The 23,883-nt window shown below is 39.4% G+C and overlaps 2 long non-coding RNA genes across 2 annotated transcripts in view; one reads left to right on the top strand and one right to left on the bottom strand.

Moving 5' to 3' along the window:
- Nucleotides 1–23,883, bottom strand: part of LOC123371984 — a 93,863-nt gene that overhangs the window by 66,077 nt on the left and 3,903 nt on the right. The gene's annotated exons all lie outside the window — the stretch shown is intronic.
- Nucleotides 1,051–23,096, top strand: LOC123371985. Its single transcript, XR_006580033.1, has 5 exons — nucleotides 1,051–1,199; nucleotides 1,862–1,995; nucleotides 18,084–18,131; nucleotides 21,211–21,303; nucleotides 22,532–23,096. It is a non-coding gene; the product is annotated as an uncharacterized LOC123371985 (long non-coding RNA).

Raw genomic sequence — 23,883 nt, 5'->3', positions numbered from 1 at the left:
GATGGGGTTTTGTGGCTCCTTTGTGCTGGACTGGGGGAGAAAAATCTGTCCCAGAGTACTGTGCAAACACTAAGGTTGCTATTTCCTCTCTGTAGAACCAGCACTTCATTGTCTATTAGGTGCAGGAATTGTTTTTGAAAAGATAGCAACAAATGGAGTTCCATGACTGACTGACCTTAGTTATCATTTTTGGTCCATTTCATTATATTCATTAATGGGTATTAATTAATTGTTGCAAATGGTGCTAAACTACACTAGTTTCTTTAATATTAGAGTCCCTTCATACAGTGTTTATAGATTTATGGTAAATAAAATAAATAATAATACAATTACTGTAGATTTTTGTTAATGTATTTTTTAGGTCAAAAGGGAAAGGTGAACACTTGAATCTGGATTGTAGTTAGAGATGTGCTGAATAATCACAACAGTAGCAACCCCATGTCTATGAGGAAAATTTATTCTTCTCTTTCTGTCCTTGGTCCACCTCCCCATCTGTTTCAGTCTATTTCCCTCCCACTTCTGCCCACTGTTAAGGGAACATGGTCCAGATTTTCATTTGGATAAATGCTAAATGAAGTTTAGTATTAATACGGAGTGCTAACACAGCTTGGATTTTAGGTGAAAGGCCAGTGGAGTAGGCCACACATTCAGTATGGGATTGGCTACCAGGTGAGTCCCTTTCTCTCTTATCATGCTTACAGTCACAAGGAATGAGTGGAAATATGTAAAAGGGTAATTGCTAAATATAACTAAACATTCATCATCAAAGTGAGAATGGGCCTTATTCCATTAGACAAAAGTCTGTTGCCAACTCCTTCTCACATGTTCTGCTTATGAAGGGGACATTTGCTTGTGGTCACAAATGGATTTTGCAAGAAAAATGTCCACTTCAGACTGAAATCTTCTTTGACTTTCAGATCAATATATCAAATTATTGGTTCATGTTGAGCTAAAGCCAACATGCTGGACTTTGATTGGACAAGAGAGAACACTGAACCCTACAAAAAAGAGTAACTAGGAGAAAGAAGGCAGTTGCGGGGGTGAGGGAGAGGTCCTCACACCAACACCACCACCTAAAGTACTCTGTTCTCTTCCCTAGACCAGCCATCCAGAGAAGGAGAGAGACTGATCATCCTTTGAGCCAAATCAGAAGTCTACAACTAAGAATGAAGAGAGGTCCATGATGCTATATATGAAAGGTGGGGGAGGGATAGCTCAGTGGTTTGACCATTAGCTTCCTAAACCCACGATTGTGAGTTCAATCCTTGAGGGTGTCACTTAGGGATTTGGGGCAAAAATCAGTACTTGGTCCTGCTAGTGAAGGCAGGGGACTGGACTCAATGACCTTTTAAGGTCCCTTCCAGTTCTAGGAGATAGGTATATCTCCTATTATTAAATGAGCTCACATGTTTTACAGTGGCAGAACTAATTAACTAAGATCAATCATATGAGTTAGATTCTATAAGATCATGATATGAGTGCTTTTGTATAGAAATCAGCTGTCTGAATTCACCAACATTCCATTAGTGTGTTCTTGTGTGTCATTAGCTGTTTTCCCAGGCAGACTAAGGAGATATCTGAGCCATTAGCTATTATTTTCAAAAACTCATGCAAGAGGGGAAAGATTCCAGAGGACTGGAAGAGGGCAAATATAGTGCCAATCTATAAAAAAGGGAACAAGGATAACCTGGGGAGGGAATTCAAGACCAGTCAATTTAACTTCTATACTGGGAAAGATAATGAAGCAAATATTCAAGCAATCAGTTTGCAAACATTTATAAGATAAGGTGATAAGTAACAGTCAATATGGATTTGTCAAGAACAAATAGTGTCAAGCCAACTTAATTGCTTTCTTTCACAGAGTAACAAGCCTTGTGGATGGGGGAAAGTGATACATGTGGTATATCTTGGCTTCAGTAAGGTTTCTGATACTGTCTCATGTGACCTTCTCATAAACAAACTAGAGAAATACAGCCTTGATGGAGAGATTATAAGGTGGGTGCATAACTAGTTGGAAAACCTTCCCAAAGAGTAGTTATCAGTGCTGCACAATCAGCCTGGAAGGGCAGATTGAGTGGGGTCCACAGAGATTGGTCCTGGGTCTGGTTCTGTTCAATAGCTCATCAATCATCTAGATAATGTCAGAGAGTACACTTAAAAAGTTTGCAGATGATACTAAGATAGGAGGGATTGCAAGTGCTTTGAAGGATAGGATTAAAATTCAAAATGATCATTTCTCCAGTTTGTCCTGGTCTGAAGTAAATATGATGAAACTCAATATGAACAAATCCAAAGTACTCCACTTAGGAAGGAACAATCAGTTGCACATGCACAAAATGGGAAATGATTGCCTAGGAAGGAGTACCGTGGAAAGGGAGCTGGGGGTTATAATGAATCACAAGCTAAATATGAACAATGAGGAGTCCAGTGGCACTTAAAGGCTAACAGATTTATTTGGGCATAAGTTTATGTTGCATCTGAAGAAGTGGGTTTTTTACCCACGAAAGTTTATGCCCAAATAAATCTGTTAGTCTTTAAGGTGCCATCAGACTCCTCGGGGTCTTTGTGGATACAGACTAACATGGCTACCCCTCTGATACTAAGCTAAGAGGATTAACAGGATGGGAAAAATAGCTATCTTAAATATTCATCTAGATGAATCTCATCTCCTCCAAAATCAATTACTGAATTCCCTATAGTCTACTGAATAATACATAACTGCACCAAATGTAATTCTAGTAATGTCTTCTGACTTCTTTATTCAAGTGAAAGATTTTTTTTTTACTTTAACAAATCATGATTTATATTAGTGAATATAGTGTCTCAATCCCCAAGGAGTCTTTATAAAGAACTCTGGCCTCTCTGACCATACATTTCTATGCTTATCTGTTTCCACAGTAGCACATTAACATTCCCATTCAGTAGTTCATAGACACCAATGTCTCAGCAGAAGTGCTTTTATATGGGTAGTTTTGAAAGCTTTTCTCTGAGGGATAATCAGTGAAAATTTATTGCAACAAAATCTAGAAACAAATAAAAATGGTTGGTCAAGATGGCAGATGTTCATTTCCAATCTTCTATAAAATCCACTGAGCTTTTTCTTTTCATTCTGATGAACTGTTATCCTGTGCATATTCACATTGTTACTCTTCGGATGTTCTGTTCTGGCTGTTTCTTGGTAATTCCTAATAACAGTTATATTTTGCTTTTATTAATGTTTCTCTTGAGAAGAGAAACCACCAAATGACCAATGTGTCAGCAGCATTGAACAAGCCAATACTTAGTAGCTTTGTAGAAAAAAAGCTACAGATGGGAAAGCAACAACCCCTCCTCCCTTCCACTTCTCTCAACATGATGGTGGTCTGGTGGAAATGTTTTGATTCCAATTCAATACAATAGCACCATGTAGACATGCCTATCAGAAGATGAAGATTTTGGACCAGCTTCATAACTCCATTACACTAGACCTGGAGTTTTCTTATGATCTTTAATAAATCCAGAAAAGTTTGTTTGATTGAACTTCAAAGACTTATTGGAAGCTTTCAGAGATGTGTGGGCAATTAAGTGTCCCCCCCCCCACCAATCTGTAAGAGATGTATCTATAACTGCATGTACTGTTCTTATTCAGTTAGATTCTCTATATTTAAACAGATTACCTTTACAAATTGGGAAGGGTGTACTGTAGTGTCATTTTTAATCACATTTCAAATTGGACTTTGTACAGTATCATTCAGTTGATGAAAAAAATCTGATAGCAGCATATGAGCGATGTAACTATGTACTGTCCCTCTCTTCATAAAGCGTACCAGCTGCATTCAGTTCCTAAAGCCTTTTTAATATGTTCTTATCAACATTGCTAAATATTCCTGACTTTTGCCTGACTGAGATTTGATATTACTTGTTCAACAAAATTTGCCTGGCCACTGTGGTTTGCATTGAAGCAGAGCAGGAAAGTAAAGTACCAGGAGCATTGTTTAGTACTTACAATGACTTTTTTTTTTAATTTGGTGTTTGAATGGGGGTTGCAAGTCACTGAAAATTTAGCACTGGAAGCCAAATCTGTCTGGCATCGATTTGATAACTTTGGTAAAGTGAGTTTGATCTCACTTCTTTTAAGACTTTTGTGATCAATTGCCAAAAGGTAGTTGCTAGGAGTTTCATCTGAAAGCTCAGGGAGTGAATCAGCATAGAAACTGAACTAACCTTTCCCTGCGGTCATTTTTCTATGTCTTAATAGAAGTATATTGATGAAGTAGGAGCAATATGAGAACTTGCATTACCACTGCCTATACTATATCATTTCTAAACAGAGAACTTCACCTTCCAAAGCTAGCAACCATAAAATATGAAGTACCATAATCAAATGTTACCATGACAATTAAAAAGGGAACTTGAAGGCCACATGGAAGGACTCTCACTTTATACCTTTAAGAAAGAGGGCATCTGAAACTAGGAATAGGACCATTATTACTGAAATCCTCAAACTCACACAGCTTTGTCCAGTAAGTTCTTTGCTCGGAGTCCTGAACTGGTCAGGACTTCATTCTCCTGATGTATAGCTTTTTGTTGGTCTATTCCAGGATGGAGAAAAAAAAAGTAAAAAACGTATTGGATGTAGATGATCTATTTTCAGTGACTTATCTCTGGACCATGATGAAAATGTACTTTCTTTAAAAAGCACATCTCACAACAACAAAATATTTACCATCCTGAGTTCTGTCAATAGCGGCAATGGACCTAACCTCTTACAGTGACTTCTATACTGCTACATTCTTTGATTTTTAAACTGAAGACTTTTTTCCAAGCAGATGTAGAGAAATCCTTTTTTCTGGCACTAAATGGCATTGTGGGAATATCAAGAAAACCATCCATTCAAAAGGGCAGAGAAAGACATCAGAGCTATTTTCTGGTTTCCAGCAACTATGGATTATGGGAACATAATCTGTTTTCCTTGCAACATAAGTACGGCAGTGGCATATATAACTATTGTTCCAGTCATAAAAATTCCACAGCTCCTGTGGTGCCATATGGCATTTTTTTACTGGAAATTATGGTTCTGATGTAGAATGTGGTGCAACAATGTGTTAATAGTGTCTCATCTGAGGATAATAGCAACATTAAGACTTACTAGCAATGTACTTATACATTCATGCTGTTCCAGGAATTCTTGGACCATCTAGTAACATTTTCAAAATGTTTCAAAAAGTCCAATCAGATCTTTTGTCAGATTTACTGGCATAATGTCTAGCACAGCTGCAGTTCTTTTTGAGTGTGTTTCTCATCTTAACAAGGTAGCTAATTCACAGGATAATTGAAATTTTGAAGGTTCAGGCTTACCATGGCATAATTGCAGTCCTTTAAAAGCCAACGAAATAAACATACAAACAAGTCGGGTACAATTAGTACAAAGTACCAGAACTTTGCATCTGTATCACAAATCCTTTGTAAGTTCAACATCTTTATTTAAATCCCTTTTTACCAAGTGTTTCATGTCCTGGGACTGGAAAAAGTCTGGAGTAAAGAGATGTGAATAGTTCATTAAAAATAATGTGGTTGGCCTGGGTGGGTGTGGTTTTTTGCTGCTTGTGAAATATCTGTAAACAGGTGGAGATTTTCTCAAAAGAATTTATTTGAAATTATTAACTAAACAGCCTTCACTGGACAAAACAGTTTGATTCTCTTTACACTAAGACCACTTTACATCAATATGACAGTTAGTGTAAATTACATTTATTTTTATTTGAAGGCTGTTTTATAGTGCCAGAGTGATATAAAAAGTCTTTAAAGAGAATTAGGTAAACAGACCTAAACCTAAAGATGACATAACTAACCATAGCACCAACCAAAAATAAATACATACAAAAAATCAATCCCACAATATTTTCTTGCCACAAACTACAAACACATCAGAATAGCCTGCATCTAAAACTATGTTTACTGCTACTGGAAGATTAATTAACTTCTCCAGCAAACACTAGGGCTGTGTTTGCCCTTAGAGCCGGGAATGTGATTTTCAGCTTGCAGAGATTCTAACTCTGCTCAGGCTAGAACAGGTGGGGGCTTGGGTTAGCCACCCAAGTATTTTCCAAAGAGGTCTGGGTAGGTACATTCTTGCGGTGCCTAGACTGAGCCACCACCCATGATACCCCACCTACATGGCAGTTTTTCGCATGCTAGCTCAATGAGAGCTAGCGTGAGTAAGCTTATGCAAGCTGGGAATCACACTTCCAGCTCACTTCTGTTGATGATTAAAAAAAAAAATCAAAGTTGTCTAACTCGAAAGCTTGTCTCTTTCACCTACAGAAGTTGGTCCACTAAAAGACATTACCTCACCCACACTATCTCAAACATCCTGGGACCAGCACAGTACCAACTACACAGCAGGTAACAGAACATATAATACACAATGCCAGTGTATTCAAAATGGTTAAAAATAAGCTTCAGAGTAGAAAATATCTTTAAATGGGTTATAAAATGGACAAAGAGTGAAATTTGGTGTCCCAGGGATGTATTTGATAATACTGGGTTATAGCTTGTATTTTTTTCCCATTCATGATGATAGAGGTAGACAAATATTGATAAAATATTCAAAAATAATTTGGCTGACTATATTTGTGTAACTTTTATTTATTTTGTTTGCAAATATGAGCAGAGTTTTGTTATAAAAACAGTCTGAAACTTGCTTTAATCAGGAAAATATATTAATTTCAGGAAGAAGTGGCTGTCACAACCTGGGCAGGATCCCCTCTCTGAACAGGCACCAGTCTATTATGAATGAAACCCACATGTTCTAACCCCCTACATCTGGATGGAACTAGTCACTGTTCCTAGCCCTGGATCTCTCAGGTGCAGACTCCCTGACACCTGCTTGGTCAGTGGGACTCTACAGCTGGCCACCTTGTTCCACAGCCCTCCCAAGCCCACTGTGTATTCACACTGCCTTAAAGTTACACTTCGCTGTGGGCTTTGAGCTTCTTGATTGTCCCCTTCATGGGCACTGTGTCAGGCAAACAATTAACACGGGCTTAGCAAAATAATTTCTGAAGCCCAGACACTTTACTCTTAAAGCATACTTGAGAGTTACAGATCTTTGAAAACAAACTCCTGAATGCATGCCCCCACCCATCCCCACCCTGATCTCACCCCTCTTGTGAATCCTGGGTTAGGTTGGCTCCCTTAGGCTAGGCAAACTTTCTTAGCCTGTTCTTGCCTGTGCCCCTTGATTAGAGAAGCACCCCTCTTTCAAAAACGTCTCCCTTTCTGTCCATGGGTTTCAGAAGGGAGAGTTCTGGGCTCCAGCCCACTTCTTCCCAAATCAGCTGCTGCTGATTCAAAATCAGTGGCCTAACAGTAGAAAACCCAAGCTGTGACAATTCAAGCCTCCCCTCACTGTCCTCCCAACATTTCACAATCTTGACCTGGAGTGGTACAATGCTTGGCATCTCTGCTGAGACTGGCTGTGAACACCAACTGTGTTGGTGTGTTGTGGACAGTTGTGCACTAGGAAGAACTTAAGTTTTTCCAAGAAACCCATAGATAATGAGGAGACAATAGATAGAAACTACCTTCAAACTGAGCCTGCATCAATAGTAACTGAAGTGGACATTTAGGGCCTCAGTCCTGAGAGATACTGAGTACCCTCAATTCCCACCATCTTCACTGGGATTTCAGAGCACTCGGCACCTTGCAGGATTGGGCCTACAGAACTGAGAGGACTTTGAGCCATCCAGACCCCCACATAAGTGATTGTTCATGACAGCTGTTCTAAATACTTAAAGCACTTGGAAGTAAATAATAGTATATAGTAGAAGCAGCAAAGAGTCCTGTGGCACCTTATAGACTAACAGACGTTTTGCAGCATGAGCTTTCGTGGGTGAATACCCACTTCTTCAGATGCAACTGAAGATTGCATCTGAAGAAGTGGGTATTCACCCACGAAAGCTCATGCTGCAAAACGTCTGTTAGTCTATAAGGTGCCACAGGACTCTTTGCTGCTTCTACAGAACCAGACTAACACGGCTACCCCTCTGATACTAGTATATAGTAGTGATAGGTTAGAGAGTTGAGTGAAAAAAGTATAATTTTTAAATAGTAATGTAACTACTATATTTTACAATTAATCTTCCTCTCTTCCCTCAAAAGCCACAATTTGTGTATGCACATTCATTTTAGAGGTGTAATGGTGGATGTTACTATATTGCCATCTAGCAATGCTAATGCACAATGAGCAGATGTATTAAAATGGCTGATTGACCTGTAGTGTGTTTGTGAAATTATTTCAAGGTGAAGTTTTATGCAAAAATCAGGAATATGTTTAAACATTTAGAAAACTATAAGTATTTGCAGATAATGAAAAAAATGTGCATACACATGAAACAGAAAAAGCCACTCAACTGAATTTCACATACTGTTAGGTGCTACAGCAATACAAATAATAAATGCTAAGAACCCTATTCATGTGGACCTCTGTGTCCGACATACTAGGCAAAACTTAAATGCCAGGTTGTGATATCTTTACTCACACTGTGTAGTACAATACTGCACAAGCAGTCCAACTGATTTCAGTGGGACTACCCATGGTATAAAGCACAATTTAATGTGAAAAAGGGCATCACAATCCTGCCTTAAGTTATCCATGGTCTGTATTTGCGTCTCTTGAGAGTGTTTCCTTTTTCTGTTTACATAAGAACATAAGAACGGACGTACCAGGTCAGACCAAAGGTCCATCTAGCCCAGTATCTGTCTAACAGTGGCCAATGTCAGGTACCCCAGAGGAAGTGAACCTAACAGGCAATGATCAAGTGATCTCTCTCCTGCCATCCATCTCCATCCTCTGACAAACAGAGGCTAGGGACACCATTCTTTACCCATCCTGACTAATAGCCATTTATGGACTTCACCACCATGAATTTATCCAGTTCTCTTTTAAACACTGTTATAGTCCTAGCCTTCACAACCTCCTCAGGTAAGGAGTTCCACAAGTTGACTGTGCGCTGCGTGAAGAAGAACTTCCTTTTATTTGTTTTAAACCTGCTGCCTATTAATTTCATTTGGTGACCCCTAGTTCTTGTATTATGGGAATAAGTAAATAACTTTTCCTTATCCACTTTCTCAACATCACTTGTGATTTTATATACCTCTATCATATCCCCCCCTTAGTCTCCTCTTTTCCAAGCTGAAGAGTCCTAGCCTCTTTAATCTTTCCTCATATGGGACCCTCTCCAAACCTCTAATCATTTTAGTTGCCCTTTTCTGAACCTTTTCTAGTGCTAGAATATCTTTTTTGAGGTGAGGAGACCACATCTGTACACAGTATTCAAGATGTGGGCGTACCATGGATTTATATAAGGGCAATAATATATTCTCAGTCTTATTCTCTATCCCCTTTTTAATGATTCCTAACATCCTGTTTGCTTTTTTGACCGCCTCTGCGCACTGCGTGGACATCTTCAGAGAACTATCCATGATGACGCCAAGATTTTTCCTGACTCGTTGTAGCTAAATTAGCCCCATCATATTGTATGTATAGTTGGGGTTATTTTTTCTAATGTGCATTACTTTACATTTATCCACATTAAATTTCATTTGCCATTTTGTTGCCCAATCACTTAGTTTTGTGAGATCTTTTTGAAGTTCTTCACAATCTGCTTTGGTCTTAATTACAACAGAACAAAGTAACGTCATGCTATCATCTCTCTCTAAAACCCCAGAATAAACAGAAGTGGCTCGACCTTAGACTTCTCAGTTTAATCTCATAAAGATATATGCCCGGCTATTCCCCTTTAGGATGAGCCATTGGCTTTGAAAATCTCTATAGGTTTTGTACTTCAAAAGAAACATTTTAGATTATGATTTCTAATATTTATCAGTACATGTCCTTAATAGTCAGAAAATGCATCCCTGGAGATTAGATATTGTCATGAAATAATATAACAACCCATTTTCATGTTTGTATAATTAACTCTAGTTATCAGCCCACCACATATTTATGACTTCCTAAAGAAAATCTCCTTCAGTTGTTGAACTGTATCCTATTGTTTACCCTTTTTTCAAGCCTTTAGTCACAGACTACATGACCATTACAAACTCTTGGGCAGGAGTGACAGATTCTAACCAATAGAGGGTGGGAGTGTGCATGCGTACACTGGTTCATATACAGAGATTTCTGTTTTGTCAGTATTGTCAACACAAGATCATTTCACCCCTACTGCAGAATGCTAAAAAGGGAGAAATTAAGATAAGAAACTATCCAGTAGCTGAACTACTCATGCACAAAAGTGAGGTAGAAAAAGTGAGTTGGGCACCAAGCATTTTACGTTAGTCATTTAAAAATCTTCCCAACTTCAATATGTTCATTAATCCCCTTGTATTATTTTCCATCAACTTCTAATTAACTTGTGTAAGTTGTATAGCAGCCTCAATAAGCAGTTATGTAACTGTTCTTTTGCAGAGGGCTTGAAAGGAAGTTTGCACTTGGTATCTTTATTAATTTCTTTTACACTGTGTTGGCTCAGCAAGTTTGTGATCTCAGTTAAATCATTATTTCAAGTCTTCTGTTGGCCTAGTGAAAACTGCAGTCTATTGAACAACAAGAATGACTTTCAGAGTACATCTTAGATGCAAGTAAAAAGGACAAATATCTTGAACTAACAGCCTTTTCATGTCAGAGCTCTCAGGGGGTCCTTACTGCATTTCTCTGAACTTGTAACAATATGGTTCTTTTTTGAGTTGGGAAAAACATTGACTTTCCTGAGGATAAAAGCTGAGTTGCAAGTACCCCCACTATGTGTATTATAGTAAGTATAGGAATTGCCATATTGCATCAAACCCATGGTCCAGCTAGGGGTTTGATCCAGAGGCCAATGAAGTCAATAGAAAGACTCCCATTGAATTAACTGCACTGTAAATCAAGCCCTAGTTCAATATCCTGTCTCCAACAACAACCCAGGCCAGATGCTTCAGAGTAAGATGCAAAAAAACTGCATAATAGGAATTTATGGAGTAATCTACCCCCTCCCCACCCAGTGAAGGTATCATCTTAGTCTCTAACTATTAAGGATTATTTTAAGCCTGAAGTGTGAAGTTTATATTACTAAATAGTTACATGGAATATATTCTATTTAATCACATGATTATAATACTAAAATGCAAAAAATGGCATAATACAATGTCTTTTTTAAAGAAAGTGTGTAGAAACTGCCCTACTTAATAAAAAATGTAAAGATAACCTTCATTTTTAGAATTTTATTTTTCCATTTAGAGGAATTCTTCTCTGGCACAAAGTAGTAAACTGGAAGAAAAAAAAAAAGGAAAAAATCCATAATGAACCAAAATTGGACTCCAGTATTACAACCATTAACTGTCAGATAATACTGTAAGCAGACAGAATGTACCTATCACAATCCCTATGCTAGAGATTGAAATTCCTTAAGGCAGCTAGACACACGACTCTGGATTCTGTGAAGAAAAAGCCATCTATAGGAGATAGGAAGAACAACCTTCAGTTTCAAAATCATATAAGGTGTCTATTAATTCAGTCAGTGCTTTGTTTCATATTGAGTAGGTAAGTATCCTTGCCTCAGTACACCTACTATATGACTGACCATTGAATCTATATTACAAATTTCTAAAATACCCATCATATTAATATTATAACTGAATCAGTTGTAGGTATCAGTCACAACAACCATTATGAATATTAGTTATTTGTATAGCGGTAATGTGCTTGCATGTGTCTTTTTTGTTCCATTCATTCCTCCAGTGCTGCCAGAGCCTTGTTTTTGTACCTTTAGGACATCATGTTCTCTGTTGTGCTGCTTATTTTGTATTTTTTCCACATCTCATTTTTTTTAAGCACCCTCAAGTAATAAACATCAAGTTGCATAGTTGGAATATATGAAGCTCTAATCTCTTCCTTTAAAAGACTCCTGATCAGTTTTAGTACGATTAGTCAAGCCATTTCAGATGGTGATTGGGATGTGCACCAAACAAATATGCAGCAGCCCACCTGAGTACAAAAAATGTAAGTAGGCAGTCATGTCCATATCCCAATAAATGCATTCACATTCTTGCTAGCCACCTTAGATTACCTAATCTATGACAAAAGTTCTTTAGTATTATCTTTTCCAAAATGCAACCCCCGCCCCCATGGCTTGAGGCATGCGATACTGTTAAAACTATTGATCATAATGTTGCTGACACCAAGATGTCATCATAGTATATTGTAATTGAAGGGTTAAAATCCATATGCATTTTATACAAAAACCTGGTATATGGATTGTGCCAGCTCTTTTCCAGACCCAAAGTCCAGAGTTTGGTCAGGAGACCAGAGGCCTAGCAAATAGTGATCAGCTAAGAGAAAGCTGGGGTAAACAAGATAACATTGCCTTTGCTAAGATATGCTTGGTCAGTAGAAATGCCAGATGTTGAAGCAATAACCGAATAATTATGTTTCATCCAAAGTTTGAGATTGAACAAAGGATCCCTGTTCCTATTGTGTCAGTCTCTTCTGTAGGGAATGTTCTTCCCACAGATCCAACCTTGAGTTTATGAAAATTGGCACATCAGTATAAAATATGGCATCCTTCCAAGGGACCAATGCCTGCCTTAAGACATAAAGGAGACAATCTGTATTGTCATATACTTTCACTGTTTCTTTGCTTTAACCCCTAGGAATGTAACTGTTGGACAATCAAAGGAGTTGCTCCATTCCTATGAACCCCAAATCAGAATTCAATATATTATATATTTTATACTAACAACATTTTATCAAAGTATTAAATGTTAAGTTGCTAACTTGAGACCATGGGCGGAGACATTATGTAACCTTTTAACCATTAGCTAATGTTCTATCTTGTCTTGCTGCAAAACCTATCCCAGGGTGTGGAACTGCCTACCTCATCATTTTCCCCTGCCCATGGAAAATCTATATATTCTATTGTAATCAATTGATTGGCAGTGTCTCTGAGCCTAATAAGCAAGGTGACACTCCATCAGCGCTGTGTGTAATAAACTCCTATGCTTGACCTCTACACAGTGTGGATTTATGTCCTTCAGCAATAGTCCCTACTCAATGGAGTGCTATGATATATCAGCCTTTTTAGAAGCTTGGAGCATGCCAAGTGTACCACAATTCACCCCCTTCAACAGGTACTTCAGGCACTAGGCTTTGTAGCAGAGTCCTCAGTCGTGCACAGAGACAGCTCAGATGGCAGGTTTATTTACGAGGCCCAGCAGAAAGGGTATTTGCAACTCTTCCTATGGACAATAACGTAGTCGTCAAAAGCTAGTCAGTCCAGTAGAGGGCTGCAAAGTTAAGATCTGTCTCTTTGGCACGGTTTTATTATATTAGTGTCCAAAGATGCCATTCTGGATCAGGGACTTCTTGTGCTGAACACACAGGTAGACATATCCCTCATCCCAAAGAGTTTTTGGAACCAGATGAGTGCAACAAACAGAAGGAGGTAAGCGAGGAGGTCAAAGAGTAATACAAATAGATCATGAGTTTACAAAGATTAGCTTCACCCTATTCATGCCCCAGTTCATAAGTACTCCTAAGCTTCTGATCCTCACCCCAAGTTCCCCTACCCCAAGTTTCCCCTCTATCCTGGAGCTCTCCAGCTCCAATTCCCATCGTCCTCCCCTAATTTCTCCCTAACAACTGAAACCCACACCTTAATCCTATGCCCTTTTATTCCTATAATCCTCCCACCCCCAGCTCCCTCCCACTCATTCTCTACAGCCCTCTTCCTGGCTTCTGTCCATCTCCTACACAACATAATGCACCCCACAACCCACTCTCCTTTCTTTGCCCCACCTTTTCTCTCTTCTCTCCAAATCTCATGATCTCCTCCCCTTTCTGCTGGAGTAAATTTATGTTTTCTAAGTGAATCATGGAAAGTGGACAAAGTGGATTGCATACAGCTGGTCTGATGCTCTCAATGGAGCAGATATGTCAATTCATAGGATGCTACTGGCAAGAATGAATTAACTAAAATAGCAGCTTATTTCGAAGAGTAATTTAACAACTAATCATAATCAGTGAATCTTTACTACCCCTTTAACCATGATGCAATTCCCACGTTACCAGTTTTTCCCATTACTTTTGGGTATGCTCATGTATTAGGGTTACTCTTCTGGGGAGGAGAGGGGGATCTGTACTTCTATCAAGATACTGCTTGTGTCACTTGGATTCTCATACAGAGCTCTACATTTCCCTGCTGCAAGTTCCCTCCCAATGGAGCTATCCTGGAGGACCTAGGTTCCCCAGGGCTGGGTTCTTCCAGCCCCAGAATCAGACTAACCCCCCCCCCACACACACACATTAACAGAGCACATCTGAGAGAATCGGGTTAATCAGCACTCCCAAGCTGACTGCTTATATGTCCCTGGACTCAGCAGGCAGAAGCTGCCACCCTCATATGTTCCTGGTTCAGCATGTCTCTATCCCCACTTTCACATTACAATTATTCTGGTAGTAACCCACTTGAGCTAACCGCACAGAATTTTTGGGTGCTGCAGGGATATTTTAGCTTAGGTCTGAAGAGCGTTGCTGCAGAGCGAATTAATAAACCAAAAAACACCCATGAGGTGGGGATGGGGAGAGAGAGAGAAGCAACCAGCTTAATTATGAAAGTTATTTATTGCCAGGTAACCACCATAGGGGAGCCAAACAAACCAGTTATAATATTAAATCCAAGTTACATATTATAAAAGTCAGGTTTAGAAAACTATAACTGATCACACAAGTCAGAGTCAGAAGGCTATACTGGAAGAAAGAGAGAGAGAGAGAGAGACCCCCCCAGGTGGTGGTGGTAGCTGAGGATCCAGAGTGCTGGAGTCAGGCAGAGCCCTGAGCATGATCAGTCAGGAGAAGATGAAGTCCTAATGTAACTGATGCAGATTTTGGATCCAGGCATCAGAACACTTACTTAAGCATAGATAGGGGTTTTTGTAGAGAAACAACAAGGGTTCAAGGGAGAAAAACATGTCTTAACTTCAACAGCATACACAACATGTTAATGCTTATTTGAGACCATTGTTAGTGACAGCTAGGAAAGTGACAATTTAATAGTTGAATAGCTTGAGAAATATTAAAGAAGTAGTTGTGTTTGACTTGGGAGATGCTTCTAGTCAAATGAAAGCTGCTCTGTATTTTGGGATTTTTTTCTTTTAATATTAATTCTTGCTTTCCTCTTTTATGAGATGGGTTATTTCCAATTCAATAGCAAGCTACTTACATGGGAGCACTAGCTTCCTGACACTTCCTCTGTTTTTGTCTGCTCAGTGAAAATATTCCCCATTACAATTTACATAGGAACCTCAACTAGATAATGGCACAGGATAATGCACAAGAACCTAGTAGTACCCAGGGCCGCCCAGAGGATTCAGGGCTGCCGAATTGCCGCCAAAGACCCAGCACTTCGATGACGGGTCCTGGAGCGGAAGGTCCCCCCCCCGCCACTGAATTGCCGCCGAAGACCCGGAGCAGAAGAAGCTCCGGGGGCCCGGGCCCCGTGAGAGTTTTCCAGGGCCCTCGGAGCGAGTGAAGAACCCTGCTCCAGGGGCCCTGAAACTCTCATGGGGGCCCCTGTGGGGCCTGGGGCAAATTGCCCCACTTGCCTCTCCCCCTGCCCCCGGCGTCCCTGGTAGTACCAGCTTCCTCTATGGTGGTCTGCTAATCTGAGCCTTTCAAAATCCAAAGGCTTTGGAATTTCCTTTCAATTTATACCCAGAATGCTATTGCAGAATAAAGAGTTCTTTTCTACCACCACATACTCTTGACCAAGACTTGAACTCAGTTCTCCCCATCCCTAAGAACTGGGCTCAAGGTGGAGAGACAAAATATTGAATATTTTTCCATTTGCTGGTCAAACCTGGCAATCAATTATTCTCCCAGCTCCATCTCTTATATGGTATTTGTATGTATTGTTTTGCAGAATACTGCAAATATTCTGACAACTATAAAATAAAATCTGGATCCACATCCTAGAAATAAGGTGTCAAAACTTTTGGGCTTTTCCAGTCCTTAAAGTATAAAATTGCTAGAGAAGACAGAATTTTGTTTGCGATACCTGCTGTGGATATTTACACTAGGACATTACTTACCTTACAGTTCTGTGGTGGGATGTTCATCCCCACACTAACCAGAAAGGGTTAATGTGTCTCAGAAAAGGTTAAGTAACCTAACAAGCCTAACTCTCCCTCAGGTGTGGCCTGATAGGCAAGCACTGATTGAGCATGGAGCCCAACTGAGAAGGCACATGTGGGGCTTGTGTAAGGTCAGGAGGTGAGGGCAGAAGGAGGCTGCAGTTACTCTCTGGGCTTAGAGAGGGAAAGGAGAAAACCCAGGGGGTGAGTAGAAGCCCTGGGATCCTAGTCCTGAAGGAAGAGTTTACTCAGAGGACTAGTGGAGAAAGAAGCCTAATAGAGGTGGTACAGGAAGCAGCCTAGGGAAATGGCAGCAGGGTTTAGGGATGGAGCAGACCTTGGCTACTGATTGCTGAGACCCTGGGCTGGAACCCAGAGTAGAGGATTGGTGGGGGAACCATCATCAGTTGCATAGCCTTGAATTGGAGGGCTGCCAGGAATGATATCCAGTCATCCCATGCAGTGAGACTTGGATAACCTTAAAGTTGGGGAGAAAGCACATTGTGGCTTGGTCATCTGGCTGGGTCATTAAGAGGGATCATCCATGTCACAAAAAGGGAGTAACCTAAGGAGAGAGAGAGATACACACATGCACGCCCTGTGATGGGGGAGCAACCAAAGGAGGTTGAGAAAACCCCATCACTGAACCTTACAGAATTTTTGAAGCCTCAGCTTGATTGGTTGAGAGCTAATCCAAAGATGTGTGAGATGCCCCAGGGATGAGTAGTAAATCCCATGACATGTTCTACCAGATGGATCATCCTATAGGGATGGAATGAACCATCAAAAAAATTATGCATCTGATGCTCTACATTGAAAGTCTGTTACATATTAATGCCATTCTATTGTTTCAAAAATAATTGAAAACAAACAAAATACAGAGCTTTTGTGCACTATAGTTATCATACTCTAAGACTGCATGAGTGTGCTGGTTTTGTGGGAGTGCCACAGAACAGAATTCAAAAGAGCTTCCTCTTGCAACTTGAAAAAACTTTAAAACAAACAAACCCAACCAAACAGCATTCTAAGTATTATCATAATCAATACTTAAAAAGGAAACATGAAATCTTATACATGGGTTGAGGAAGGTCAATGTGAAAGGAACAGCATTTCAAGTATTTTGTTAAGACCATGTAACTCTTAAACCTAGATAGCATATTCCAAACGACGATAGAAACCTTGAACCATTTTCAGCATTTTTTAACATTTCTGTTTACCTTTAGGTTGTTGTTCTTCATTATTTAAAAATATCTTGTGGGTACATTTTAAAATGTAAACATGAATATAAACTTAAATTAAGTTTTTTTCTTTAGTACTCTTAGGCCTATGTCTGACACTGTCCCTTTCCCTTTTATTGAGGGCCTCACAAACACCAGATGAATGTGTTTCCTTCTGCAGAAGAGCAGTGCCACTCTGTTGACCACAGAGAGATAAAAGACATTTGCTTCTTGTCTCTACTCGTTCATGGTAGCCAATTCCCTAACTCACATTACTTTCTGTTTTACTGGCCCATCCACTGCTAGGCAGGCCTCCTTTTCAAGTTTGAGGTTCACAGATCCATCTATAGTTGAGTTCTCACTGTTTTCAATTTTCCTTATATGTGTCCTCCCAAAGGTGGTTTACACTTAAGTGCCGAGTTAAAAGGTAATATTGAAAATGTTGGTTAATTAAGGGCTTGTCTACACAGCACAGCAAAGCGCATTAGCAGGGTTTGAATTCTAAAGCACGCCAGTGTATTGTGCATTAACTGGCCTGTGCACTAAAAATTCCCTAGTGTGCCTTAATCTAGTCCTATTTCAAACAGCACTAGGGAACTTTTAAGTGTCTGCCAGCAGGGTCTACACAGGCCACTTAGCACACAAAACATTGGTGTGCTTTAGAATTCTTGTGCACACCACTGTACCATGTTGACAAACCCCTATTTTTGTTCACAGATGGTGGCATGAAGCTTGTTTAAATTCCCTGAAATATGCCACAATATGGTGAGTCATTTCTTCATGCATTTTTCTATAAACTCTAGCCAGATTATTTTAAGTCTCTGGAAAGCAGTTATCATTTTGCACATCCTTCTGCAGAGGGAGTGCTGGCTAAGGATTTCTTCCTAAATTAGGTCTTTCCAACTGGGATGAGAAAAAATGAAGACTGTCAATGAGAATGGAAAGGACTAAAAATATTCTATAAACTCTTGCCAAATTTTTGAAATGTTCGAATTTAAGGCAAACAAATGCCATTGTGACAGGTTCAGTAAGAACCTGTATAGAGCAGAACAGAAAAATATCAGGCTTATTTATGAAAGATACGGGAAGGAGTGGAAATTGGCTCTTCCAATGGAAAAAAAATTGTACAGGAGGGGTACTTGGAGGAAGGCAGGAAAAGAAAAAAGAAAAACAAAACAACTGTGTGTACCGTCTGTTTTCCCCAAATGGACTTATTGGGAGGAAAAGGGTAGTTGAAACTTTACAAAACTGACTATGGTTCAGTCACCAGAACCAGTGATCCACTAGAAACACAGCCATCCACACTTACACCCCATGCCTCTCCACTGGTTCCAAAGTTCCCTACCTGTCTGGAGGTGCAGTGCCAGAGAAGCCATATTGCCCCCACAATACTGCCTTCAAAGGTGTCTACACAAGAAAATATTAATACACAATCACAGTTTTACCAACCTTGCCAGAGGAGTGGTAGAGAATGACAGGTGTCCCCTAGCCCAAGCTATCTTCTGCTCTTTTTACCCTATGGTTGTCTGCCCAAAGATGGTAGAGAGGAGAAACTACTGCAAATGCTCCTTCCACCCCGCCACCCCCACATCCAGACAAGGGGAAATCTGCACGCTCAGAGTTTGCTCCATGCATGGCACTTGGAGGGAGTGATTCTCCACAAAAGGAACTTATACAAATTACTACCTTCAATAGACAGCCTCCTTTCAAGCAATCTCCTTAATATATCCCAAGCCTACCAGAATAGTTTTGTTTGCCTTTAGTTAAATAGTTCTACTCAACCATCAATTTTTGCTTGTCACTTTGTGCATTTCATTGATGTTTAAAGAGAAATACTATCATGAAAGTGTGTAATACAAGTATAAGAATGACTAGCTTCCTGTTTTCTTGTAGCACCAGATCAATGTTTACCAATTACATTCATTGAAATTGACATTAGGAACCTTTGCAAAAAGTTTTATTAAACCTATATAAAGGGCTTGATCTTGAAAATCCTCCAGACACAGAATACCTATTGTAATCTTGTGGTTAAGGTAATAAAAAATGGGGACTCAAGAGATGTCTGTCACAGACTTCCTGTATGACTCAGGCAAGACACTCTCTCTGCTCCTGAGTGTTCTGTCTGTAAAATGAGAATATTTCCATGCATCAGAAGTTTTAGAATAAAATCCTTAGTGTATGTGAGGTGTTCTGGAACTACAGGGATGAGCCATAGGAAAACCTTATGCAAAAATAAAAAGGAATTGTACATATTCTTCCACACATGGAGGGTTTGCAGGATTGGCCCCAACCTTATAGTTTGCATATACACCTAGTGTCACAGGTTCAGGGTAACTGCACTTGTATTCCCCTTCTGTGATGCCTTAAGCTCCAAGCTGTTGCAGGTCTCCACCCAGGAGAGGCATGTCACATCCTTCTGACCAGGGATTTTAAGACTACCCAGCTCCCAGCCTTACATTGTGATATCCCCAGCAAGCCAGACTGCCTAAAAAAGCCAAAACCTACACTTAGCTTTCTCTGAAGGCTATGATTAGTGTGCTACCCAGAGTTATAAGTTACCATTAGGCTCCTAAGGAAGCACATTTATTCTTAAGGTAAAAGCATTACAGAGAAAGCATTAAAACAATAAAAAAACCTGCACACTAAAAAGCTTACCAAAGGTCATCCACAACTCCAACCTAAGGCTCCGGTTAGTTCCAGTCCTTCAGACCTACATTTGGGTTTTCCCCATGGTTACAAGTTCATCTGGTCTTAGATCCAGAACCAGTACAATGGCTGGGAAGATCAGCTGTTTTTGTTTTGTTTTTTTAAATACAGCTCAGGCCTTTGATCATGGCCTTCCATGACAGGTAATCAGCAGACAATGACCTTATCAGGGAATAACTTCAGAACGCTGGGTTTTTGCACAGCCACAGTTTGGGAATTTGCATCAACTTCTCCTTAAAGGTTCCTCAGGAAATCCACTTAACGCTTATTGACCCAAAAGTCTATACTCGTATAGCACATTTTCAATATATTATTTGAACTCCCAGGTCTGACAACTGTCACAGCTCCCTCTTAGAGGTTACACACAATCCCAGCTAAACAATAATATATAAATATAATACAGTAAGGTCTGTTGAGGTTTTTGCATAAAACTATCATATGTCAGTTCAGAAAGAAACTTTTGTGCTATGCTTTTTATTTCTTTTCTGAATTATTTTGAGAAAGTATATTTTTAGTAATATATATTTTTCATTGGGAAATACCCAAGGACTTTATATTAAGATCAAGTTGTGATGGGAAAAATGCAGAAGGAAATCTGGGTTTAATTAAAACTCAGAATATCCCCAGTAGACAGCATTATTTCTTTTTACTAAAGGGAAAATTTGGGGCATAGAAAAGTAAAGTGCAAAATATTCTAGCTTGGCTGCTTAAATAAGTAGTCTGATTAGTAGAGAGGTCCTGAAGCACTCACTGCTCTTCTGAACTTCAGTAGGAGCTCAATACCTAGGGGAGGGGTGCAAAAAACAGGCCACTTATTTACATGCCTAACCATGGATATTGGTGCCTAATTTTAGACTAAATGATGATCCAAAGCATCACAGAGTGAGTCAGTGGCAAAGCTGAGACAAGAACCCCGGACTCACTCTCAGCCCGGTGCTCTAACCCGTATAAAAAATTTCTTGTTGATACCATTGCTCTGCATTAAAGGATTTTTGAATATATCTGTGGAAAATATAGGATTATTATGTTAGTGATTATGAACCCTTACATAAGCCAGTCATGAGGAACTGAATTGTCTTAACAAATCTTAGTACATTTTATGGGTAGATAAGTATTTTCTATTGTTGTAAACTGACAGATTCTGCTCCCAGGAGGAAGGATGGCATCCCCCACCAGCTGCTTCACTGGAATGCTGGAGAGTCAGCTCATTAGGGAGCCAAGTGACCAGATGGTGAGAGAGACCAGACCTTTCTAGTAGATTTCCATTCTTCATTGTTACACTCCACCTACAGTAGAAGTTGGTCCACACCAACAGTTTTCTGCTTTGCTTTCCAAGTGTAACTGATCTGCCCAGTACTATTACTCTCAAGGGTACAAATGAATTAGGACAGTTAAAAATTTTAAAGTGACATTCCAGTGATTGTCCTTGGCATTGTTGGATATAGTATCCTCATGTACTCAGCCACTTTTTCAACTTCCTCTTTACAACTCTCCTATCTTTGGTGCTTTGTATTTATGAAAGCCTCCTATTTCTTCTCAATGGTAGTTGTATGAAAGCTTTCATCCAACAAGCTAAATACTCACCTGCTTCCCTTCATAGTTAACAATAAGGCCTGCTATAGATCTGAGGGCTGGGATAGCGTCAGTTGTATCCATGCAAAACTCAGTGTTCTCTTTTCAAGGTATTCCATGTGTCACCATTGCACGGTACCAAGAACTGGATCCAAAAGACAAGGCATCAAGGGGGGGGGGGGGGGAAAGACACTGAATGGTTTAGAATGTCACCCTTGTAACGCTGTCTACAAGTGACAGTTCAGTGTTTAACAGTTTAGAATAATGCTCAGCAATGTCTTGCCCTTTTTCAGCCCCTTTAATTTCTTCTCATGTCTATTAAGCCTCACAGCCTATGATATAAGTAAATGTTATAATAATACCCATAATTAAAATGGGTAACTGAGGACCACAGAGGTTAAAGTCTTAGTTCTCTCAGTAACTTGATTCAAGAATCTAATCCAGCTGTCCTGACTCCCAGTCTTCTGCTTTAGCCCCTACCTCACATTGCACAGCATAGTTTCAGTGAATAAGAAGCTGATAAATTTATCTGAATCCTTTGGTGAAAAAGAATAGCAAATTCTCTTTCCTTTCTTTTCTCTGAGTGACGATTCACTAGCTTTCAAAGTTGGAGTTTAGGTTTAAGTTGGCAGCTTTTTTATTTTGAAGATAACCCTGAAAAAAAAAACCCAACACACAGGAAAAGAAAGATACCTTAATTGCATGTGTCTTCCAATTAGGTTTGGACATTTCTAGATTTAACATTAGTGGGGATTACTTAGTCTGGTACTTATTCTGCATATACAGGCAGTTAGTGTAAATCAAAGATAGTTATTCAACAGAAATGACAAGAAAACATAAAATTGTTTTTTAATGTAGTCAACAGAAAAAAATTTCTCATCCGGCAGGTTATGTACAACATACCCCAACAATGCCTGAAGTCATGAAAATCACTATGGACCACGTACAGCCATTTCATGTCTCTGGCCAGGGAATGACAATGTGTCTGGACCTCATCCACCATTCCTAACAAGCACATTATCACTGATCCAAAAAGCCACGTTCCCAGTATTGATCTGCTACACAGACTTTGGAACACACTGAACCCTATCAGAACAAACCATGGAAGATTCGTCTACTTGATGCACAAGTGGAGTATCAAAGACTCCCCTTTGGGCGACTACCATGAGAACATCATAACACAGTATCCCAACTATGTATTCAAAAGTGAAATGGGTGATATCCACAACAATGAGGCTGCCTTGAAATGGCTTATGGACTTACAAGCATCTATTGAATGTTGTTCAGTAGACACCATGTGCACTGAGAGAGATTTAAATAAAAAACAAAAAACCCTACATTTTGTTCAGCTGATTCTACTCACAACACTTATATTCACCTCTTTCTGAAAGAGGTAGTCAAATGAAGTATAGCTTTTCGGTGCCTAACAAACAGAGGAATCATATTAAAAAGCCTGAGGACAAAAAAAAAAAGCCTCCTGAGTTAAACAAAAGGATTTTTTACATACTGATGCATGATTTCCAAGGAAAGCAAAAAGGACAAAAATGAAGCTCCAGAAGATTTTATTGAAATATGAAATTGATGAGGATGCTTTAACTATTATTGCAGCATAGCAAGAACACCCACAGTTCTTTATCTGCTCACTGCCAGTATAACTAAAATAAATGTTTAAGCTTGAAGATGGTATTTTTAATACAATACTAGTAACAACGTTTATCATTTTTCTGCCAGTGTTTGTTTTTAGAGATTTCAGAGTTAGAGACAGCTTTAGTTCACAAACATGCTTTGAATAGATTTAGATATTGCTTCTTCACAGTAATAAACATTATCATTTCCAGCCTAAGTGCTTGAACCAGGGACATGCAAAGAATGCACCAAACGAGGAATTATTAGACTGAAGTAGCACCTATGATTTGAAATTGATTCATTCTCCTTTGCTTTGCACACAGGCACATTCTTATCAATCTAAGATTGTACATATTTGCTCTTTTAAAACAAAACAAGAGTATAAAAGCCCTCCTGAATCAGTGTTAAGAGTAAGGGTCCGGAATTTTTTTTTTTTTTAAATACCTCAATGGGATGAGTCTTCCTTCCAAACTAAACAAACCACACTATTTGTAAGGTCTGATAATTAAATGCCAGAAAGTGGAAACTAACATTTGTTTAGATGAAACCATGATTGAGACTGAGGGATGTGATTATAAAGGGAGAATTCTCCCTACAGAGTATCCGTTAAACC

This window comes from Mauremys mutica, chromosome 5 (assembly GCF_020497125.1).
Source record: "Mauremys mutica isolate MM-2020 ecotype Southern chromosome 5, ASM2049712v1, whole genome shotgun sequence".
In the NCBI taxonomy this organism is placed as follows: Eukaryota; Metazoa; Chordata; order Testudines; family Geoemydidae; genus Mauremys; species Mauremys mutica.
This window is presented reverse-complemented; position numbering and strand designations above follow the sequence as displayed.